Here is a 20,876-nt window from a genome sequence, read left to right on the forward strand (position 1 = left end):
CCTATTACCCAACAGTCTTGTCCTCCTTCCTCCCAAAATTCCCAAGCTTCACAGAATAATAACCCCAACTGTCCCTGCTCCCCAGAGCTGTTCTCCGCTCCTTTCATTGTCCCTCAACCTGCCCCTCCACGTCGCGATTCCACGAACCTAACAGAGGAGCATCTGTGTCCAGATGCTCAAACACTAGAGTCTCCTCCATCTCCGTTCGATTTGGTGGTGGATGACCAGCAACCCACCCTCATCGACGATGATGTAACGCAGTTGCCGTCAGGGCATCCAGTTGACCTGCGCATTGTGCGGGAGGAGGAGATGAGACAGGAGTTGGAAGAGGAAGTGGTGGATGATGAGGACACTGACCCGACCTGGACAGGGGGGATGTCAAGCGGGGAAAGTAGTGTGGATGTTGAGGCAGGTGCAGCACCAAAAAGGGTAGCTAGAGGCAGAGGCAGAGGTCAGCAGCTTAGGCGAAGCCAGGCCACACCCGGAATCTCCCAAGATGTTCCAGTTCGTACCCAGCCCCGAAAAACTCCCACCTCGAGGGCACGTTTCTCGAAGGTGTGGAGTTTTTTCAAGGAATGCGCCGAGGACAGATATAGTGTTGTCTGCACAATTTGCCTCTCGAAATTGATTAGGGGCTCTGAGAAGAGCAACCTGTCCACCACTTCAATGCGCCGTCATTTGGAATCCAAGCACTGGAATCAGTGGTAGGCAGCAACGGCAGGACAAAGGCCGCCTGCCGTTCACGCCACTGCCACTGCCTCTGCCACTGCCACTGCTGACTGTGCTGGCGATGCACTCCAGAGGACAAGCCAGGACACCACTTCATCTGCCTCCGCCACTTTGTTGACTTCTTCCTCATCCTCCCCTGTTCCTGTCTTATCTCCTTCTCCTGCACCATCAAAGGCACCATCAGGCGCTTCTTTACAACAACCCACCATCTCTCAGACATTGGAGCAGCGGCAGAAATACACTGCTAACCACCCACACGCACAAGCCTTGAACGCCAACATCGCTAAACTGCTGGCCCAGGAGATGTTGGCGTTCCGGCTTGTTGAAACTCCCGCCTTCCTGGACCTGATGGCAACTGCGGCACCTCGCTATGCCGTCCCTAGCCGTCACTACTTCTCCCGGTGTGCCGTCCCCGCCTTGCATCAGCACGTGTCACTCAACATCAGGCGGGCCCTTAGTTCCGCGCTTTGCACAAAGGTCCACTTGACCACCGACGCGTGGACAAGTGCATGCGGACAGGGACGCTACATTTCACTGACGGCACACTGGGTGAATGTAGTTGAGGCTGGGACTGCTTCCCAAACTGGCCCGGTGTACCTTGTCTCCCCGCCTAACATTCCTGGCAGGGACACGAGAAGAACACCCTCCTCCTCCTCCACCGCCTCCTCCTCCGCCACCGCCTCCTCCTCCGCTGTTAGATTGACCCCAGCTACGAGTTGGAAACGTTGCAGCACTGGCGTTGGTAGACGTCAGCAGGCCGTGCTGAAGCTGATCAGCTTGGGGGACAGACAGCACACTGCCTCCGAGGTGAGGGATGCCCTCCTCGATGAGACGGCAATATGGTTTGAGCCGCTGCACCTGGCCCAGGCATGGTCGTTTGTGATAACGGCCGGAACCTGGTAGCAGCTCTGGAGCTTGCTGGACTCCAACATGTTCCATACCTGGCCCACGTCTTCAACCTAGTGGTGCAACGTTTCCTAAAGAGCTACCCCAATGTTCCAGAGCTACTGGTGAAAGTGCGGCGCATGTGCGCCCACTTTCGCAAGTCGACAGTAGCCGCTGCTAGCTTAAAATCTCTCCAGCAACGCCTGCGTGTGCCACAACACTGGCTTTTGTGCGACGTCCCCACACACTGGAACTCAACGTTTCAGATGTTGAATAGAGTGGTTGAGCAGTAGAGACCTTTGATGGAAAACCAGCTACAAAACCCTAGGGTGCCACAAAGTCAGCTGCCTCAGTTTCTCATCCATGAGTGGCCATGGATGAGAGACCTTTGTGACATCCTACGGGTGTTTGAGGAGTCCACAAGGAGGGTGAGCTCTGAGGATGCGATGGTGAGCCTTACAATCCCGCTCTTGTGTGTTCTGAGAGAATCCCTGATTGACATCAGGGATAACTCAGATCACACAGAGGAGTCAGGGATAGCATCCGATCCGTCACAGCTGGAGAGTAGGTCCACACATCTGTCCGCTTCATCGCGTTTAATGAAGGAGGAGGAGGAGGAGGAGGAAGAAGAGTTGTCCGATGATGTGATGGTGATACAGGAGGCTTCCGGGCAACTTCGAATCGTCCCATTGTTGCAGCGCGGATGGGTAGACATGGACGATGAGGAGGAAATGGAGATTGAACTTTCCGGTGGGGCCAGAGGAGTCATGCCAACTAACACTGTGGCAGACATGGCTGAGTTCATGTTGGGGTGCTTTACAACCGACAAGCGTATTGTCAAAATCATGGAGGACAACCAGTACTGGATCTTTGCTATCCTTGACCCCCGGTATAAAAACAACATCTCCTCTTTTATTCCGGTAGAGGGGAGGGCCAATCGCATCAATGCTTGCCACAAGCAATTGGTGCAGAATATGATGGAGATGTTTCCAGCATGTGACGTTGGCGGCAGGGAGGGCAGTTCCTCCAGTAGGCGACCAAGTTCTCACCGGTCCACACAAACGAGGGGCACACTGTCTAAGGTCTGGGACACCTTGATGGCACCCCCTCGCCAAAGTGCCGCCACGGAGGGTCCTAGTGTCACCAGGCGTGAGAAGTATAGGCGCATGTTGCAGGAATACCTTTCCGACCACAGCCCTGTCCTCTCCGACCCCTCTGTGCCCTACACGTATTGGGTGTCGAAGTTGGACCTGTGGCTTGAACTTGCCCTATATGCCTTGGAGGTGCTGTCCTGTCCTGCCGCCAGCGTCCTATCTGAGAGGGTGTTCAGTGCAGCCGGTGGCATCATCACTGACAAGCGCACCTGTCTGTCAGCTGAGAGTGCCGACCGGCTCACTTTGATAAAAATGAACCACCACTGGATAGAGCCTTCATTTTTGTGCCCACCTGTGTAAAGCACCCCAACATGAAACTCCATGTCTGTGCTCAACCTCTCCAATTCCTCCGCATCCTCATACTCATCCACCATAAGCGTTGCACAATTCTGCTAATACTAGGCTCCCTCCACCATGATTTCCCCCAACTCTGCTGGTTAGAGGCTCCCTCCACCCTGATTTCCCACAACTCTGCTGGTTAGAGGCTCCCTCCACCCTGATTTCCCCCAACTCTGCTGGTTAGAGGCTCCCTCCACCCTGATTTCCCCTAACTCTGCTGGCTAGAGGCTCCCTCCACCCTGATTTCCCCCAACTCTGCTGGTTAGAGGCTCCCTCCACCCTGATTTCCCCCAACTCTGCTGGTTAGAGGCTCCCTCCACCATGAATTGGTCCAAACTGGGGTTTTTAGAGGCTCCCTCCACCATGAATTGGTCCAAACTGGGGTTTTTAGAGGCTCCCTCCACCATGAATTTGCCCAAACTGGGCTGTTTAGAGGCTCCCTCCACCATGAATTGGTCCAAACTGGGGTTTTTAGAGGCTCCCTCCACCATGAATTGGCCCAAACTGGGCTGGTTAGAGGCTCCCTCCACCATGAATTTGCCCAAACTGGGCTGGTTAGAGGCTCCCTCCACCATGAATTGGTCCAAACTGGGGTTTTTAGAGGCTCCCTCCACCATGAATTGGCCCAAACTGGGCTGGTTAGAGGCTCCCTCCACCATGAATTTGCCCAAACTGGGCTGGTTAGAGGCTCCCTCCACCATGAATTGGTCCAAACTGGGGTTTTTAGAGGCTCCCTCCACCATGAATTTGCCCAAACTGGGCTGGCTAGAGGCTCCCTCCACCATGAATTGGTCCAAACTGGGGTTTTTAGAGGCTCCCTCCACCATGAATTGGCCCAAACTGGGCTGGTTAGAGGCTCCCTCCACCATGAATTGGTCCAAACTGGGGTTTTTAGAGGCTCCCTCCACCATGAATTGGCCCAAACTGGGCTGGTTAGAGGCTCCCTCCACCATGAATTTGCCCAAACTGGGCTGGTTAGAGGCTCCCTCCACCATGAATTGGTCCAAACTGGGCTGTTTAGAGGCTCCCTCCACCATGAATTGGTCCAAACTGGGGTTTTTAGAGGCTCCCTCCACCATGAATTGGTCCAAACTGGGCTGGTTAGAGGCTCCCTCCACCATGAATTGGTCCAAACTGGGGTTTTTAGAGGCTCCCTCCACCATGAATTGGTCCAAACTGGGCTGTTTAGAGGCTCCCTCCACCATGAATTGGTCCAAACTGGGGTTTTTAGAGGCTCCCTCCACCATGAATTGGTCCAAACTGGGCTGGTTAGAGGCTCCCTCCACCATGAATTGGTCCAAACTGGGGTTTTTAGAGGCTCCCTCCACCATGAATTGGTCCAAACTGGGCTGGTTAGAGACTCCCTCCACCATGAATTTGCCCCAACTCTGCTGGTTAGAGGCTCAATCCATCCTGATTTTCAAAACAAATGTTGGTGCCAACCTCAACTTACTACAAGGGCCAAATTCACTGCTGGTGACAAGCTCTCCTCACTGCAAGTGCCAAATACACATGTTTCAAGGTGTTTTCCTACTGTCAGAGAGGTGGTATTGAGTGTGTAAAGTGTGTAGTTGTTAGGCTGTGATGTTGGGGTAATAGAGGGTCTTTGGTGTGTTAGATGCCCCCAGACATGCTTCCCCTGCTGTCCCAGTGTCATTCCAGAGGTGTTGGCATCATTTCCTGTGGTGTCATAGTGGACTTGGTGACCCGCCAGACACGGATTTGGGTTTCCCCCTTAACGAGTATATGTTCCCCATAGACTATAATGGGGTTCGAAACCCGTTCGAACACACGAACAGTGAGCGGCTGTTCGATTCGAATTTCGAACCTCGAACATTTTAGTGTTCGCTCATCTCTAGTAACTGCTGTGGATTCCTGCTATTTTTTGGGTGGGACACCCCTAATAAAAGCTGGTTGGAACGTATATAGCAAGAAGTAACTGCTGTGGATTCCTGCTATTTTGTGTGGGGACACCCCTAACAAAAGCTGGTTTGCACGTATATAGCAACAAGTAACTGTTCTGTATCCGTTTTCCAGGGACTCCTGTCCCTGCAGTATATAGCTCTGAGATGAGCTGTTGTTGTTCTTCGGTTTTTCCCTGCCTATCTGAAGCTAATGCCTATCTAGCCCTCAGCAGATATGTTTCTCTCCCTATCTCTGACCACAAATCTGGCGAATATGGAGGCGGCTGTTCTTATAAATGGGAGGTCACATGTTTTCGGCAGCCAATGGGTTTTTTCAATTTTTTTTCAATGCCTCCGTTGTCATAGTTCCTGTCCCACCTCCCCTGCACAGTTATTGGTGCAAAAAACGCGCCAGGGAAGGTGGGAGGGGATACGAATTTTCACTGCGTATGCCACGTGGTATTCGATTGGGAACGAATACCTCGACCGGCCTGATATTCGATCGAATACCTATTACATCGAACAGTGTTCGCTCATCTCTAATAATTACCTATATCCCTGGGGTGCTCATGTGACACTTTCTGATAATCCAGTGATGTTCTGTTTCACCACTTCTGAAATGGAACGTCACCAGTATTCCCCCCCCCCCTTTCCATCAATACTTGCGTGTCTTCCGGTGTCTGGAACGTGACCTCCATCTCTTCTCTTGAAGCAGCTGTGCAGTCTGGAGGTGAGTTTAAGACATTCGCAGTAGAGATGGTAATTAAGCTCTACTGCGCAGGCCTAACAGTTCATTCTGGTCTGTGCTCAGTGTCTTCAGGCTGCACACAGTGAAGAGGAGAGGAGGCGCCGGCTCCCAAATTAGAAGCTAGGTAAGTATTATGCTATGGGACGGGGAAGGCTGGCTATCAGTGGGCAGGATAGCCTGGCTTATCATAGCTAGGGAAGGAGGAAGGGGGGATAATAGTAGACGGGATAGTTTAGTGTAGTTTAGCTAGGGAGACAGGGAAGAGGGGTTGTAGTGAGAGAGGAGGGGGAAGCAGTGACATGGAGGTAGAGTGACAGGTACAGAGGAAGTTACATAGTAGAAAGCTACACATGTAAACAAATGCAGAACATACCACAGACACCTAGAAATCACTCAAAACACTGCTTAAAGTATATGGGTGCACTGTTAACCCATTACTAACAGACCTATTTTTTTAAAAAAATTATTTATTTTTTTTTTTGCCTTGAAAACTCCTTTAATCATTTGTATGTTTAAGTCTCTAACAAGTCACATGTAATTGTCATTTGAGGTAACTTTTCTAAGTTAGCTTGTAAAGTATAGAAAGACTCTTCTAGAATGTGCACTCTTGGACACCATGTTTTCTAGAGACTGAGTTAGATACAGTATAATTATGTATGTTTCCATTACTATGCTGCCACCTAGTGCCCAGACTTAACTGACTGTTATTGCAATGTAGTGTATGCAGTAGGACCTTTAAGTCCTCCTGAGCAACTTCTTCAGTCAAAGGACCTACATCTATTTATAAGGTAGATGGAGCTTCTCTGTATGGAAAGCAGACAAGTGATCCAGGAGTGCAGCAAAAAATCAAGTGAGCAAATTTTATATGGATCCTGGAGCTCATTTGCAGCTTTTTCTATGTGTCCCCACAACTTTCAAGCATCGCATTGCAAAAGTTTAAAGGCAGAGGTGGAACCTTCCAAAAAGACCCTGTATCCTGTGATGGCACAGAGGTTGTTCACAACCTAAATATAACCAAAAAATATCTGTGAACTGGTAAAATACGATCCATTATTTTGGGTACGTAACAACAACAACATTGTTACATACCCAAAATAAAGGATCGTATTTTACCAGAGGTGGAACCTCCAACAACAGGTTTCAACCCCCAGCAACAGGTTAAAAACCTGCACTGCAGTCCTATCTATAGTTCTGCTACTGTAGATTGCAATGTTTTAGCTGTTGGTGATCTGGATTTAAATCATTAACTCTTTCACATGATGATACATACATGATACACACTTGATGTATTATAACATACATGTGCATTTTTGTAAGAATTGCCGGCATGTCAGGAAGAGATTAATGACATTTTTACTTTTATATAATCACCCTTAAAATCTGTATTTACTTTCTTTTCTCTATTAATCCCAAGGATTTAGATTCGCTGGGTTAAGAGCAGATTTCTTGCTATAATGCAACTGGAAAAAAGTCTACATTAGAAAAATTGTCTGTAAAGGTCACCTTGATCCACAGAGAGAACTATAAACATTAAGGGAAAATGTCTACTACTATTAGAATTTATTTTGTTGCAGCTGAATCATCATTAATTTGTTTCTAGGTGAAGCAAAGCAAAGGAATGTCTGTATAAAAAGGGCGAGAACTCATCACAATCGCCCAGATGATTCTGCACAATGTGCTGCCTTTGCAATGTCCACAAACAGTGGGTAGCAAATCTGTTAACGGAAAATGTATTTATCCTTTTTTTTATCTGCCCTAAATAGACAAAATGCAATTTTTAACTTCAAGTAAAGTAAAAAGAAAGTTGCAAAGATTAGACCAATGTATATCAGGAAGTGAAATAATCTGTTCTTATTAAAGAGGTTGCAGCAATACCAATGGGCATAAGTAAACTGAATATGCATTTTCTATTGTCTTTGTGTTGTTATTAAAAGAAATCAGTTTCCTAGCAGAACTATTATTATAACTATAATTATCTGCTTTTAATAGTACTTCCTGGTGCTGAAAATGTATAGGTCTATGTGAATGATTTTTAGCAAGCCTCTGTTAGTCATGCATGTCTATTTGTGTACAGTATGGCTTCTGCTGGATCCTCAATGAAAGAAGAAAGGATATCAATTAAGCTGTACGTAACCGTTCTTACTGCACTGCAGAGAGAAAGTGGAGCATGAGCAACAGCATTTCTAACAGTTAGGCTAAGGCCGCAGCAAAAAAGTGCTGTGGGAAAAACACGGCGGAAACGTCTTGTTTTTTTCCACAGAGCTTTCAGCTTCAATTATACCTATAGGGAAACTGCCGGTATTTCCCTAGGCATAATTGACATGCTGAAACTTCCAAAAACGCAACGGTTTTGGAAATCATAGTATTTCCTCTGCGCATATTTTTCTGCAATGTGTAGATGGGATTTGCTAGAATACCATTCACTTTGCACAGACCATAAACTGCCGTTCTTATGCCACATGTGGACCTGGCTTTAAATGTAGACATTCTTGTTAAATCTCCACATAGTACTTGTAGTGTCATGTAGTGCAGTTGTGCCAAAATGGAAACTACCAGATACTCTGTAATACTGGAGCCAAGACTTTTGTATTGCAGACAGTGAACAGTAATAGGAAAATGTAGGATATGGCATACGTAAAAAGTAGCTCCAAATACTTGGGACACCCACATATGAGCTAGAGGGCACATGAGCTGTTCACCCTGCCACATTCGTATGCTAGGTGTCCAATCTGATTCCAGGAGCAATGCAAACCATTCAAACTGAACTGACTCAACGTATCAACAACTCTGGAAATATAGAGAACAGCAATAGGAGCATGCAGGATATGTTACATATAAATATCAAATCCCCACTTTGATTTGGTTATTAAGCAGACTAAGCCTTCAACATCTTATATTTGATATAGACTCCAAACAATGAGGGGAAAGCAATTAGATAAGCAATAGAGATGAGCGAACAGTGTTCTATCGAACTCATGTTCGATCGGATATTAGGCTGTTCGGCATGTTCGAATCGAATCGAACACCGAGTGGTAAAGTGCGCCATTACTCGATTCCCCTCCCACCTTCCCTGGCGCCTTTTTTGCTCCAATAACAGCGCAGGGTAGGTGGGACAGGAACTACGACACCGGTGACGTTGAGAAAAGTAGGCAAAACCCATTGGCTGCCGAAAACATGTGACCTCTAATTTAAAAGAACAGCGACGCCCAGGTTCGCGTCATTCTGAGCTTGCAATTCACCGAGGACGGAGGTTTCCGTCCAGCTAGCTAGGGCTTAGATTCTGGGTAGGCAGGGACAGGCTAGGATAGGAAGGAGAAGACAACCACAACAGCTCTTGTAAGAGCTAAATTCCAGGGAGAAGCTTGTCAGTGTAACGTGGCACTGACGGGCTCAATCGCCGCAACCCAGCTTTCCCAGGATCCTGAATGGAATACACTGTCAGTGTATTCCCGTATACCCGATATATACCCCGATACCCGTTCCAACGGTGTGCCCCCCCACCTTCACCCCAGAAATACCCTGCAAGTCCCCTAGCAATAGAATTGGGGCTATATACACCCACAATTTTTACTACTGGTATACAGTGCCATTGTCTGACTGGGAATTCAAAGAGTATATTGGGAATACAAATACCCTCATTTCTTGCTACTGCCATATAGTGCCAGTGTCTGACTGGGAATTCAAAGAATATATTGGGGTTACGTGCACCCACAATTTTTACTACTGGTATACAGTGCCATTGTCTGACTGGGAATTCAAAGAGTATATTGGGAATACAAATACCCTCATTTCTTGCTACTGCCATATAGTGCCAGTGTCTGACTGGGAATTCAAAGAATATATTGGGGTTACGTGCACCCACAATTTTTACTACTGGTATACAGTGCCATTGTCTGACTGGGAATTCAAAGAATATATTGGGGTTATAAATACCCTCATTTCTTGCTACTGCCATATAGTGCCAGTTTCTGACTGGTAATTCAAAGAATATATTGGGGTTACGTGCACCCACAATTTTTACTACTGGTATACAGTGCCATTGTCTGACTGGGAATTCAAAGAATATATTGGGAATACAAATACCCTCATTTCTTGCTACTGCCATATAGTGCCAGTGTCTGACTGGGAATTCAAAGAATATATTGGGGTTACGTGCACCCACAATTTTTACTACTGGTATACAGTGCCATTGTCTGACTGGGAATTCAAAGAATATATTGGGAATACAAATACCCTCATTTCTTGCTACTGCCATATAGTGCCAGTTTCTGACTGGTAATTCAAAGAATATATTGGGGTTACGTGCACCCACAATTTTTACTACTGGTATACAGTGCCATTGTCTGACTGGGAATTCAAAGAATATATTGGGAATACAAATACCCTCATTTCTTGCTACTGCCATATAGTGCCAGTGTCTGACTGGGAATTCAAAGAATATATTGGGGTTACGTGCACCCACAATTTTTACTACTGGTATACAGTGCCATTGTCTGACTGGGAATTCAAAGAATATATTGGGAATACAAATACCCTCATTTCTTGCTACTGCCATATAGTGCCAGTGTCTGACTGGGAATTCAAAGAATATATTGGGGTTACGTGCACCCACAATTTTTACTACTGGTATACAGTGCCATTGTCTGACTGGGAATTCAAAGAATATATTGGGGTTATAAATACCCTCATTTCTTGCTACTGCCATATAGTGCCAGTTTCTGACTGGTAATTCAAAGAATATATTGGGGTTACGTGCACCCACAATTTTTACTACTGGTATACAGTGCCATTGTCTGACTGGGAATTCAAAGAGTATATTGGGAATACAAATACCCTCATTTCTTGCTACTGCCATATAGTGCCAGTGTCTGACTGGGAATTCAAAGAATATATTGGGGTTACGTGCACCCACAATTTTTACTACTGGTATACAGTGCCATTGTCTGACTGGGAATTCAAAGAATATATTGGGGTTATAAATACCCTCATTTCTTGCTACTGCCATATAGTGCCAGTTTCTGACTGGTAATTCAAAGAATATATTGGGGTTACGTGCACCCACAATTTTTACTACTGGTATACAGTGCCATTGTCTGACTGGGAATTCAAAGAATATATTGGGAATACAAATACCCTCATTTCTTGCTACTGCCATATAGTGCCAGTGTCTGACTGGGAATTCAAAGAATATATTGGGGTTACGTGCACCCACAATTTTTACTACTGGTATACAGTGCCATTGTCTGACTAGGAATTCAAAGAATATATTGGGGTTATAAATACCCTCATTTCTTGCTACTGCCATATAGTGCCAGTTTCTGACTGGTAATTCAAAGAATATATTGGGGTTACGTGCACCCACAATTTTTACTACTGGTATACAGTGCCATTGTCTGACTGGGAATTCAAAGAATATATTGGGAATACAAATACCCTCATTTCTTGCTACTGCCATATAGTGCCAGTGTCTGACTGGGAATTTAAAGAATATATTGGGGTTACGTGCACCCACAATTTTTACTACTGGTATACAGTGCCATTGTCTGACTGGGAATTCAAAGAATATATTGGGGTTATAAATACCCTCATTTCTTGCTACTGCCATATAGTGCCAGTTTCTGACTGGTAATTCAAAGAATATATTGGGGTTATGTGCACCCACAATTTTTACTACTGGTATACAGTGCCATTGTCTGACTGGGAATTCAAAGAGTATATTGGGAATACAAATACCCTCATTTCTTGCTACTGCCATATAGTGCCAGTGTCTGACTGGGAATTCAAAGAATATATTGGGGTTACGTGCACCCACAATTTTTACTACTGGTATACAGTGCCATTGTCTGACTGGGAATTCAAAGAATATATTGGGGTTATAAATACCCTCATTTCTTGCTACTGCCATATAGTGCCAGTTTCTGACTGGTAATTCAAAGAATATATTGGGGTTACGTGCACCCACAATTTTTACTACTGGTATACAGTGCCATTGTCTGACTGGGAATTCAAAGAATATATTGGGAATACAAATACCCTCATTTCTTGCTACTGCCATATAGTGCCAGTGTCTGACTGGGAATTCAAAGAATATATTGGGGTTACATGCACCCACAATTTTTACTACTGGTATACAGTGCCATTGTCTGACTGGGAATTCAAAGAATATATTGGGGTTATAAATACCCTCATTTCTTGCTACTGCCATATAGTGCCAGTTTCTGACTGGTAATTCAAAGAATATATTGGGGTTACGTGCACCCACAATTTTTACTACTGGTATACAGTGCCATTGTCTGACTGGGAATTCAAAGAATATATTGGGAATACAAATACCCTCATTTCTTGCTACTGCCATATAGTGCCAGTGTCTGACTGGGAATTCAAAGAATATATTGGGGTTACGTGCACCCACAATTTTTACTACTGGTATACAGTGCCATTGTCTGACTGGGAATTCAAAGAATATATTGGGGTTACGTGCACCCACAATTTTTACTACTGGTATACAGTGCCATTGTCTGACTGGGAATTCAAAGAATATATTGGGGTTATAAATACCCTCATTTCTTGCTACTGCCATATAGTGCCAGTTTCTGACTGGTAATTCAAAGAATATATTGGGGTTACGTGCACCCACAATTTTTACTACTGGTATACAGTGCCAATTTCTAACTAGGAATTCAAAATGCGCAAGGCTCCCGGAAAGGGACGTGGACGAGGCCGTGGGCGAGGTCGGGGGAATGGTTCTGGGGAGCAAGGTAGCAGTGAAGCCACAGGGCGTCCCGTGCCTACTCCTGTGGGGCAGCAAGCATTGCGCCACTCCACAGTGCTAGGGTTGCTTGCCACATTAACTAAACTGCAGGGTACAAACCTTAGTAGGCCCGAGAACCAGGAACAGGTCTTGCAATGGCTGTCAGAGAACGCTTACAGCACATTGTCCAGCAGCCAGTCAGACTCTGCCTCCTCTCCTCCTATTACCCAACAGTCTTGTCTTCCTTCCTCCCAAAATTCCGAAGCTTTACAGAACAATAACCCAAACTGTCCCTGCTCCCCAGAGCTGTTCTCCGCTCCTTTCATTGTCCCTCAACCTGCCTCTCCACGTCACGATTCCACGAACCTAACAGAGGAGCATCTGTGTCCAGATGCTCAAACACTAGAGTCTCCTCCATCTCCGTTCGATTTGGTGGTGGATGACCAGCAACCCACCCTCATCGACGATGATGTGACGCAGTTGCCGTCAGGGCATCCAGTTGACCGGCGCATTGTGCGGGAGGAGGAGATGAGACAGGAGTTGGAAGAGGAAGTGGTGGATGATGAGGACACTGACCCGACCTGGACAGGGGGGATGTCAAGCGGGGAAAGTAGTGTGGATGTTGAGGCAGGTGCAGCACCAAAAAGGGTAGCTAGAGGCAGAGGCAGAGGTCAGCAGCTTAGGCGAAGCCAGGCCACACCCGGAATCTCCCAAGATGTTCCAGTTCGTACCCAGCCCCGAAAAACTCCCACCTCGAGGGCACGTTTCTCGAAGGTGTGGAGTTTTTTCAAGGAATGCGCCAAGGACAGATATAGTGTTGTCTGCACAATTTGCCTCTCGAAATTGATTAGGGGCTCTGAGAAGAGCAACCTGTCCACCACTTCAATGCGCCGTCATTTGGAATCCAAGCACTGGAATCAGTGGCAGGCAGCAACGGCAGGACAAAGGCCGCCTGCCGTTCACGCCACTGCCACTGCCTCTGCCACTGCCTCTGCCTCTGCCACTGCCACTGCTGACTGTGCTGGCGATGCACTCCAGAGGACGAGCCAGGACACCACTTCATCTGCCTCCGCCACTTTGTTGACTTCTACCTCATCCTCCCCTGGTCCTGTCTTATCTCCTTCTCCTGCACCATCAAAGGCACCATCAGGCGTTTCTTTACAACAACCCACCATCTCTCAGACATTGGAGCGGCGGCAGAAATACACTGCTAACCACCCACACGCGCAAGCCTTGAACGCCAACTTGGCTAAACTGCTGGCCCAGGAGATGTTGGCGTTCCGGCTTGTTGAAACTCCCGCCTTCCTGGACCTGATGGCAACTGCGGCACCTCGCTATGCCGTCCCTAGCCGTCACTACTTCTCCCGGTGTGCCGTCCCCGCCTTGCACCAGCACGTGTCACTCAACATCAGGCGGGCCCTTAGTTCCGCGCTTTGCACAAAGGTCCACTTGACCACCGACGCGTGGACAAGTGCATGCGGACAGGGACACTACATTTCACTGACGGCACACTGGGTGAATGTAGTTGAGGCTGGGACTGCTTCCCAAACTGGCCCGGTGTACCTCGTCTCCCCGCCTAACATTCCTGGCAGGGACACGAGAAGAACACCCCCCTCCTCCTCCTCCTCTACCGCCTCCTCCTCCGCCACCGCCTCCTCCTCTGCCACCGCCTCCTCCTCCGCTGTTAGATTGACCCCAGCTACGAGTTGGAAACGTTGCAGCACTGGCGTTGGTAGACGTCAGCAGGCTGTGCTGAAGCTGATCAGCTTGGGGGACAGACAGCACACTGCCTCCGAGGTGAGGGATGCCCTCCTCGATGAGACGGCAATATGGTTTGAGCCGCTGCACCTGGGCCCAGGCATGGTCGTTTGTGATAACGGCCGGAACCTGGTAGCAGCTCTGGAGCTTGCCGGACTCCAACATGTTCCATGCCTGGCCCACGTCTTCAACCTAGTGGTGCAACGTTTCCTAAAGAGCTACCCCAATGTTCCAGAGCTACTGGTGAAAGTGCGGCGCATGTGCGCCCACTTTCGCAAGTCGACAGTAGCCGCTGCTAGCTTAAAATCTCTCCAGCAACGCCTGCATGTGCCACAACACCGGCTTTTGTGCGACGTCCCCACACGCTGGAACTCAACGTTTCAGATGTTGAATAAAGTGGTTGAGCAGCAGAGACCTTTGATGGAATACCAGCTACAAAACCCTAGGGTGCCACAAAGTCAGCTGCCTCAGTTTCACATCCATGAGTGGCCATGGATGAGAGACCTTTGTGACATCCTACGGGTCTTTGAGGAGTCCACAAGGAGGGTGAGCTCTGAGGATGCGATGGTGAGCCTTACAATCCCGCTCTTGTGTGTTCTGAGAGAATCCCTGATTGACATCAGGGATAACTCAGATCACACAGAGGAGTTAGGGATAGCATCCGTCACAGCTGGAGAGTAGGTCCACACATCTGTCCGCTTCACTGCGTTTAATGGAGGAGGAGGAGGAGGAGGAGGAGGAAGAAGAGTTGTCCGATGATGTGATGGTGATACAGGAGGCTTCCGGGCAACTTCGAATCGTCCCATTGTTGCAGCGCGGATGGGTAGACATGGAGGATGAGGAGGAAATGGAGATTGAACTTTCCGGTGGGGCCAGAGGAGTCATGCCAACTAACACTGTGGCGGACATGGCTGAGTTCATGTTGGGGTGCTTTACAACCGACAAGCGTATTGTCAAAATCATGGAGGACAACCAGTACTGGATCTTTGCTATCCTTGACCCCCGGTATAAAAACAACATCTCGTCTTTTATTCCGGTAGAGGGGAGGGCCAATCGCATCAATGCTTGCCACAGGCAATTGGTGCAGAATATGATGGAGATGTTTCCAGCATGTGACGTTGGCGGCAGGGAGGGCAGTTCCTCCAGTAGGCAACCAAGTTCTCACCGGTCCACACAAACGAGGGGCACACTGTCTAAGGTCTGGGACACCTTGATGGCACCCCCTCGCCAAAGTGCCGCCACGGAGGGTCCTAGTGTCACCAGGCGTGAGAAGTATAGGCGCATGTTGCGGGAATACCTTTCCGACCACAGCCCTGTCCTCTCCGACCCCTCTGCGCCCTACACGTATTGGGTGTCGAAGTTGGACCTGTGGCTTGAACTTGCCCTATATGCCTTGGAGGTGCTGTCCTGTCCTGCCGCCAGCGTCCTATCTGAGAGGGTGTTCAGTGCAGCCGGTGGCATCATCACTGACAAGCGCACCCGTCTGTCAGCTGAGAGTGCCGACCGGCTCACTTTGATAAAAATGAACCACCACTGGATAGAGCCTTCATTTTTGTGCCCACCTGTGTAAAGCACCCCAACATGAAACTCCATGTCTGTACTCAACCTCTCCAATTCCTCCGCATCCTCATACTCATCCACCATAAGCGTTGCACAATTCTGCTAATACTAGGCTCCCTCCAACATGATTTCCCCCAACTCTGCTGGTTAGAGGCTCCCTCCACCCTGATTTCCACCAACTCTGCTGGTTAGAGGCTCCCTCCACCCTGCTTTCCCACAACTCTGCTGGTTAGAGGCTCCCTCCACCATGAATTTGCCCAAACTGGGCTGGTTAGAGGCTCCCTCCACCATGAATTGGTCCAAACTGGGTTTTTTAGAGGCTCCCTCCACCATGAATTGGTCCAAACTGGGGTTTTTAGAGGCTCCCTCCACCATGAATTGGTCCAAACTGGGCTGTTTAGCGGCTCCCTCCACCATTAATTGGTCCAAACTGGGCTGGTTAGAGGCTCCCTCCACCATGAATTTGCCCAAACTGGGCTGTTTAGAGGCTCCCTCCACCATGAATTTGCCCAAACTGGGCTGGTTAGAGGCTCCCTCCACCATGAATTGGTCCAAACTGGGCTGTTTAGAGGCTCCCTCCACCATTAATTGGTCCAAACTGGGCTGGTTAGAGGCTCCCTCCACCATGAATTTCCCAAAACTTGGCTGTTTAGAGGCTCCCTCCACCATTAATTGGTCCAAACTGGGCTGGTTAGAGGCTCCCTCCACCATGAATTTGCCCAAACTGGGCTGTTTAGAGGCTCCCTCCACCATGAATTGGTCCAAACTGGGTTTTTTAGAGGCTCCCTCCACCATGAATTGGTCCAAACTGGGCTGTTTAGAGGCTCCCTCCACCATGAATTGGTCCAAACTGGGCTGGTTAGAGGCTCCCTCCACCATTAATTGGTCCAAACTGGGCTGGTTAGAGGCTCCCTCCACCATGAATTTGCCCAAACTGGGCTGTTTAGAGGCTCCCTCCACCATGAATTGGTCCAAACTGGGTTTTTTAGAGGCTCCCTCCACCATGAATTGGTCCAAACTGGGCTGTTTAGAGGCTCCCTCCACCATGAATTTGCCCAAACTGGGCTGTTTAGCGGCTCCCTCCACCATTAATTGGTCCAAACTGGGCTGGTTAGAGGCTCCCTCCACCATGAATTTGCCCAAACTGGGCTGTTTAGAGGCTCCCTCCACCATGAATTTGCCCAAACTGGGCTGGTTAGAGGCTCCCTCCACCATGAATTGGTCCAAACTGGGGTTTTTAGAGGCTCCCTCCACCATGAATTGGTCCAAACTTGGCTGTTTAGAGGCTCCCTCCACCATGAATTGGTCCAAACTGGGGTGGTTAGAGGCTCCCTCCACCATTAATTGGTCCAAACTGGGCTGGTTAGAGGCTCCCTCCACCATTAATTGGTCCAAACTGGGCTGGTTAGAGGCTCCCTCCACCATTAATTGGTCCAAACTGGGCTGGTTAGAGGCTCCCTCCACCATGAATTTGCCCAAACTGGGCTGTTTAGAGGCTCCCTCCACCATGAATTGGTCCAAACTGGGCTGTTTAGAGGCTCCCTCCACCATGAATTTGCCCAAACTGGGCTGTTTAGCGGCTCCCTCCACCATTAATTGGTCCAAACTGGGCTGGTTAGAGGCTCCCTCCACCATGAATTTGCCCAAACTGGGCTGTTTAGAGGCTCCCTCCACCATGAATTTGCCCAAACTGGGCTGGTTAGAGGCTCCCTCCACCATGAATTGGTCCAAACTGGGGTTTTTAGAGGCTCCCTCCACCATGAATTGGTCCAAACTGGGCTGTTTAGAGGCTCCCTCCACCATGAATTTGCCCAAACTGGGCTGGTTAGAGGCTCCCTCCACCATGAATTGGTCCAAACTGGGCTGTTTAGAGGCTCCCTCCACCATTAATTGGTCCAAACTGGGCTGGTTAGAGGCTCCCTCCACCATGAATTTCCCAAAACTTGGCTGTTTAGAGGCTCCCTCCACCATTAATTGGTCCAAACTGGGCTGGTTAGAGGCTCCCTCCACCATGAATTTGCCCAAACTGGGCTGTTTAGAGGCTCCCTCCACCATGAATTGGTCCAAACTGGGTTTTTTAGAGGCTCCCTCCACCATGAATTGGTCCAAACTGGGCTGTTTAGAGGCTCCCTCCACCTTGAATTTGCCCAAACTGGGCTGTTTAGCGGCTCCCTCCACCATTAATTGGTCCAAACTGGGCTGGTTAGAGGCTCCCTCCACCATGAATTTGCCCAAACTGGGCTGTTTAGAGGCTCCCTCCACCATGAATTTGCCCAAACTGGGCTGGTTAGAGGCTCCCTCCACCATGAATTGGTCCAAACTGGGTTTTTTAGAGGCTCCCTCCACCATGAATTTGCCCAAACTGGGCTGTTTAGAGGCTCCCTCCACCATGAATTTGCCCAAACTGGGCTGGTTAGAGGCTCCCTCCACCATGAATTGGTCCAAACTGGGGTTTTTAGAGGCTCCCTCCACCATGAATTGGTCCAAACTTGGCTGTTTAGAGGCTCCCTCCACCATGAATTGGTCCAAACTGGGGTGGTTAGAGGCTCCCTCCACCATTAATTTGCCCAAACTGGGCTGTTTAGAGGCTCCCTCCACCATGAATTTGCCCAAACTGGGCTGGTTAGAGGCTCCCTCCACCATGAATTGGTCCAAACTGGGGTTTTTAGAGGCTCCCTCCACCATGAATTGGTCCAAACTTGGCTGTTTAGAGGCTCCCTCCACCATGAATTGGTCCAAACTGGGGTGGTTAGAGGCTCCCTCCACCATTAATTGGTCCAAACTGGGCTGGTTAGAGGCTCCCTCCACCATTAATTGGTCCAAACTGGGCTGGTTAGAGGCTCCCTCCACCATTAATTGGTCCAAACTGGGCTGGTTAGAGGCTCCCTCCACCATGAATTTGCCCAAACTGGGCTGTTTAGAGGCTCCCTCCACCATGAATTGGTCCAAACTGGGTTTTTTAGAGGCTCCCTCCACCATGAATTGGTCCAAACTGGGCTGTTTAGAGGCTCCCTCCACCATGAATTTGCCCAAACTGGGCTGTTTAGCGGCTCCCTCCACCATTAATTGGTCCAAACTGGGCTGGTTAGAGGCTCCCTCCACCATGAATTTGCCCAAACTGGGCTGTTTAGAGGCTCCCTCCACCATGAATTTGCCCAAACTGGGCTGGTTAGAGGCTCCCTCCACCATGAATTGGTCCAAACTGGGGTTTTTAGAGGCTCCCTCCACCATGAATTGGTCCAAACTTGGCTGTTTAGAGGCTCCCTCCACCATGAATTGGTCCAAACTGGGGTGGTTAGAGGCTCCCTCCACCATTAATTGGTCCAAACTGGGCTGGTTAGAGGCTCCCTCCACCATTAATTGGTCCAAACTGGGCTGGTTAGAGGCTCCCTCCACCATTAATTGGTCCAAACTGGGCTGGTTAGAGGCTCCCTCCACCATGAATTTGCCCAAACTGGGCTGTTTAGAGGCTCCCTCCACCATGAATTGGTCCAAACTGGGTTTTTTAGAGGCTCCCTCCACCATGAATTGGTCCAAACTGGGCTGTTTAGAGGCTCCCTCCACCATGAATTTGCCCAAACTGGGCTGTTTAGCGGCTCCCTCCACCATTAATTGGTCCAAACTGGGCTGGTTAGAGGCTCCCTCCACCATGAATTTGCCCAAACTGGGCTGTTTAGAGGCTCCCTCCACCATGAATTTGCCCAAACTGGGCTGGTTAGAGGCTCCCTCCACCATGAATTGGTCCAAACTGGGGTTTTTAGAGGCTCCCTCCACCATGAATTGGTCCAAACTTGGCTGTTTAGAGGCTCCCTCCACCATGAATTGGTCCAAACTGGGGTGGTTAGAGGCTCCCTCCACCATTAATTGGTCCAAACTGGGCTGGTTAGAGGCTCCCTCCACCATTAATTGGTCCAAACTGGGCTGGTTAGAGGCTCCCTCCACCATTAATTGGTCCAAACTGGGCTGGTTAGAGGCTCCCTCCACCATTAATTGGTCCAAACTGGGCTGGTTAGAGGCTCCCTCCACCATGAATTTGCCCAAACTGGGCTGGTTAGAGGCTCCCTCCACCATGAATTGGTCCAAACTGGGTTTTTTAGAGGCTCCCTCCACCATGAATTTGCCCAAACTGGGCTGGTTAGAGGCTCCCTCCACCATGAATTTGCCCAAACTGGGCTGGTTAGAGGCTCCCTCCACCATGAATTGGTCCAAACTGGGTTTTTTAGAGGCTCCCTCCACCATGAATTTGCCCACACTGGGCTGGTTAGAGGCTCCCTCCACCATGAATTGGTCCAAACTGGGGTTTTTAGAGGCTCCCTCCACCATGAATTTGCCCAAACTGGGGTGTTTAGAGGCTCCCTCCACCATGAATTTGCCCAAACTCTGCTGGTTAGAGGCTCAATCCACCCTTATTTTCAAAACAAATGTTGGTGCCAACCTCAACTTACTACAAGGGCCAAATTCACTGCTGGTGACAAGCTCTCCTCACTGCAAGTGCCAAATACACATGTTTCAAGGTGTTTTCCTACTGTCAGAGATGTGGTATTGAGTGTGTAAAGTGTGTAGTTGTTAGGCTGTGATGTTGGGGTAATAGAGGGTCTTTGGTGTGTTAGATGCCCCCAGACATGCTTCCCCTGCTGTCCCAGTGTCATTCCAGAGGTGTTGGCATCATTTCCTGGGGTGTCATAGTGGACTTGGTGACCCTCCAGACACGGATTTGGGTTTCCCCCTTAACGAGTATCTGTTCCCCATAGACTATAATGGGGTTCGAAACCCATTCGAACACACGAACATTGAGCGGCTGTTCGAATCGAATTTCGAACCTCGAACATTTTAGTGTTCGCTCATCTCTAATAAGCAACTTAAAGCCATGTTCTGCTCTCCTCCTTATTGGGGACATAGATAAGAATGAAGATAGTTCATGTTGGAACAAAACTGTATTATACTGTGAAATCATAACTTACAGAGCCTCACTAGAATGAAACATACAAATCTACCCATTTTAAACACCAGGATCTACTATTAGATATTTGATATTTCTGCTAATAACA

Source organism: Leptodactylus fuscus, chromosome 1 (assembly GCF_031893055.1).
Source record: "Leptodactylus fuscus isolate aLepFus1 chromosome 1, aLepFus1.hap2, whole genome shotgun sequence".
In the NCBI taxonomy this organism is placed as follows: Eukaryota; Metazoa; Chordata; class Amphibia; order Anura; family Leptodactylidae; genus Leptodactylus; species Leptodactylus fuscus.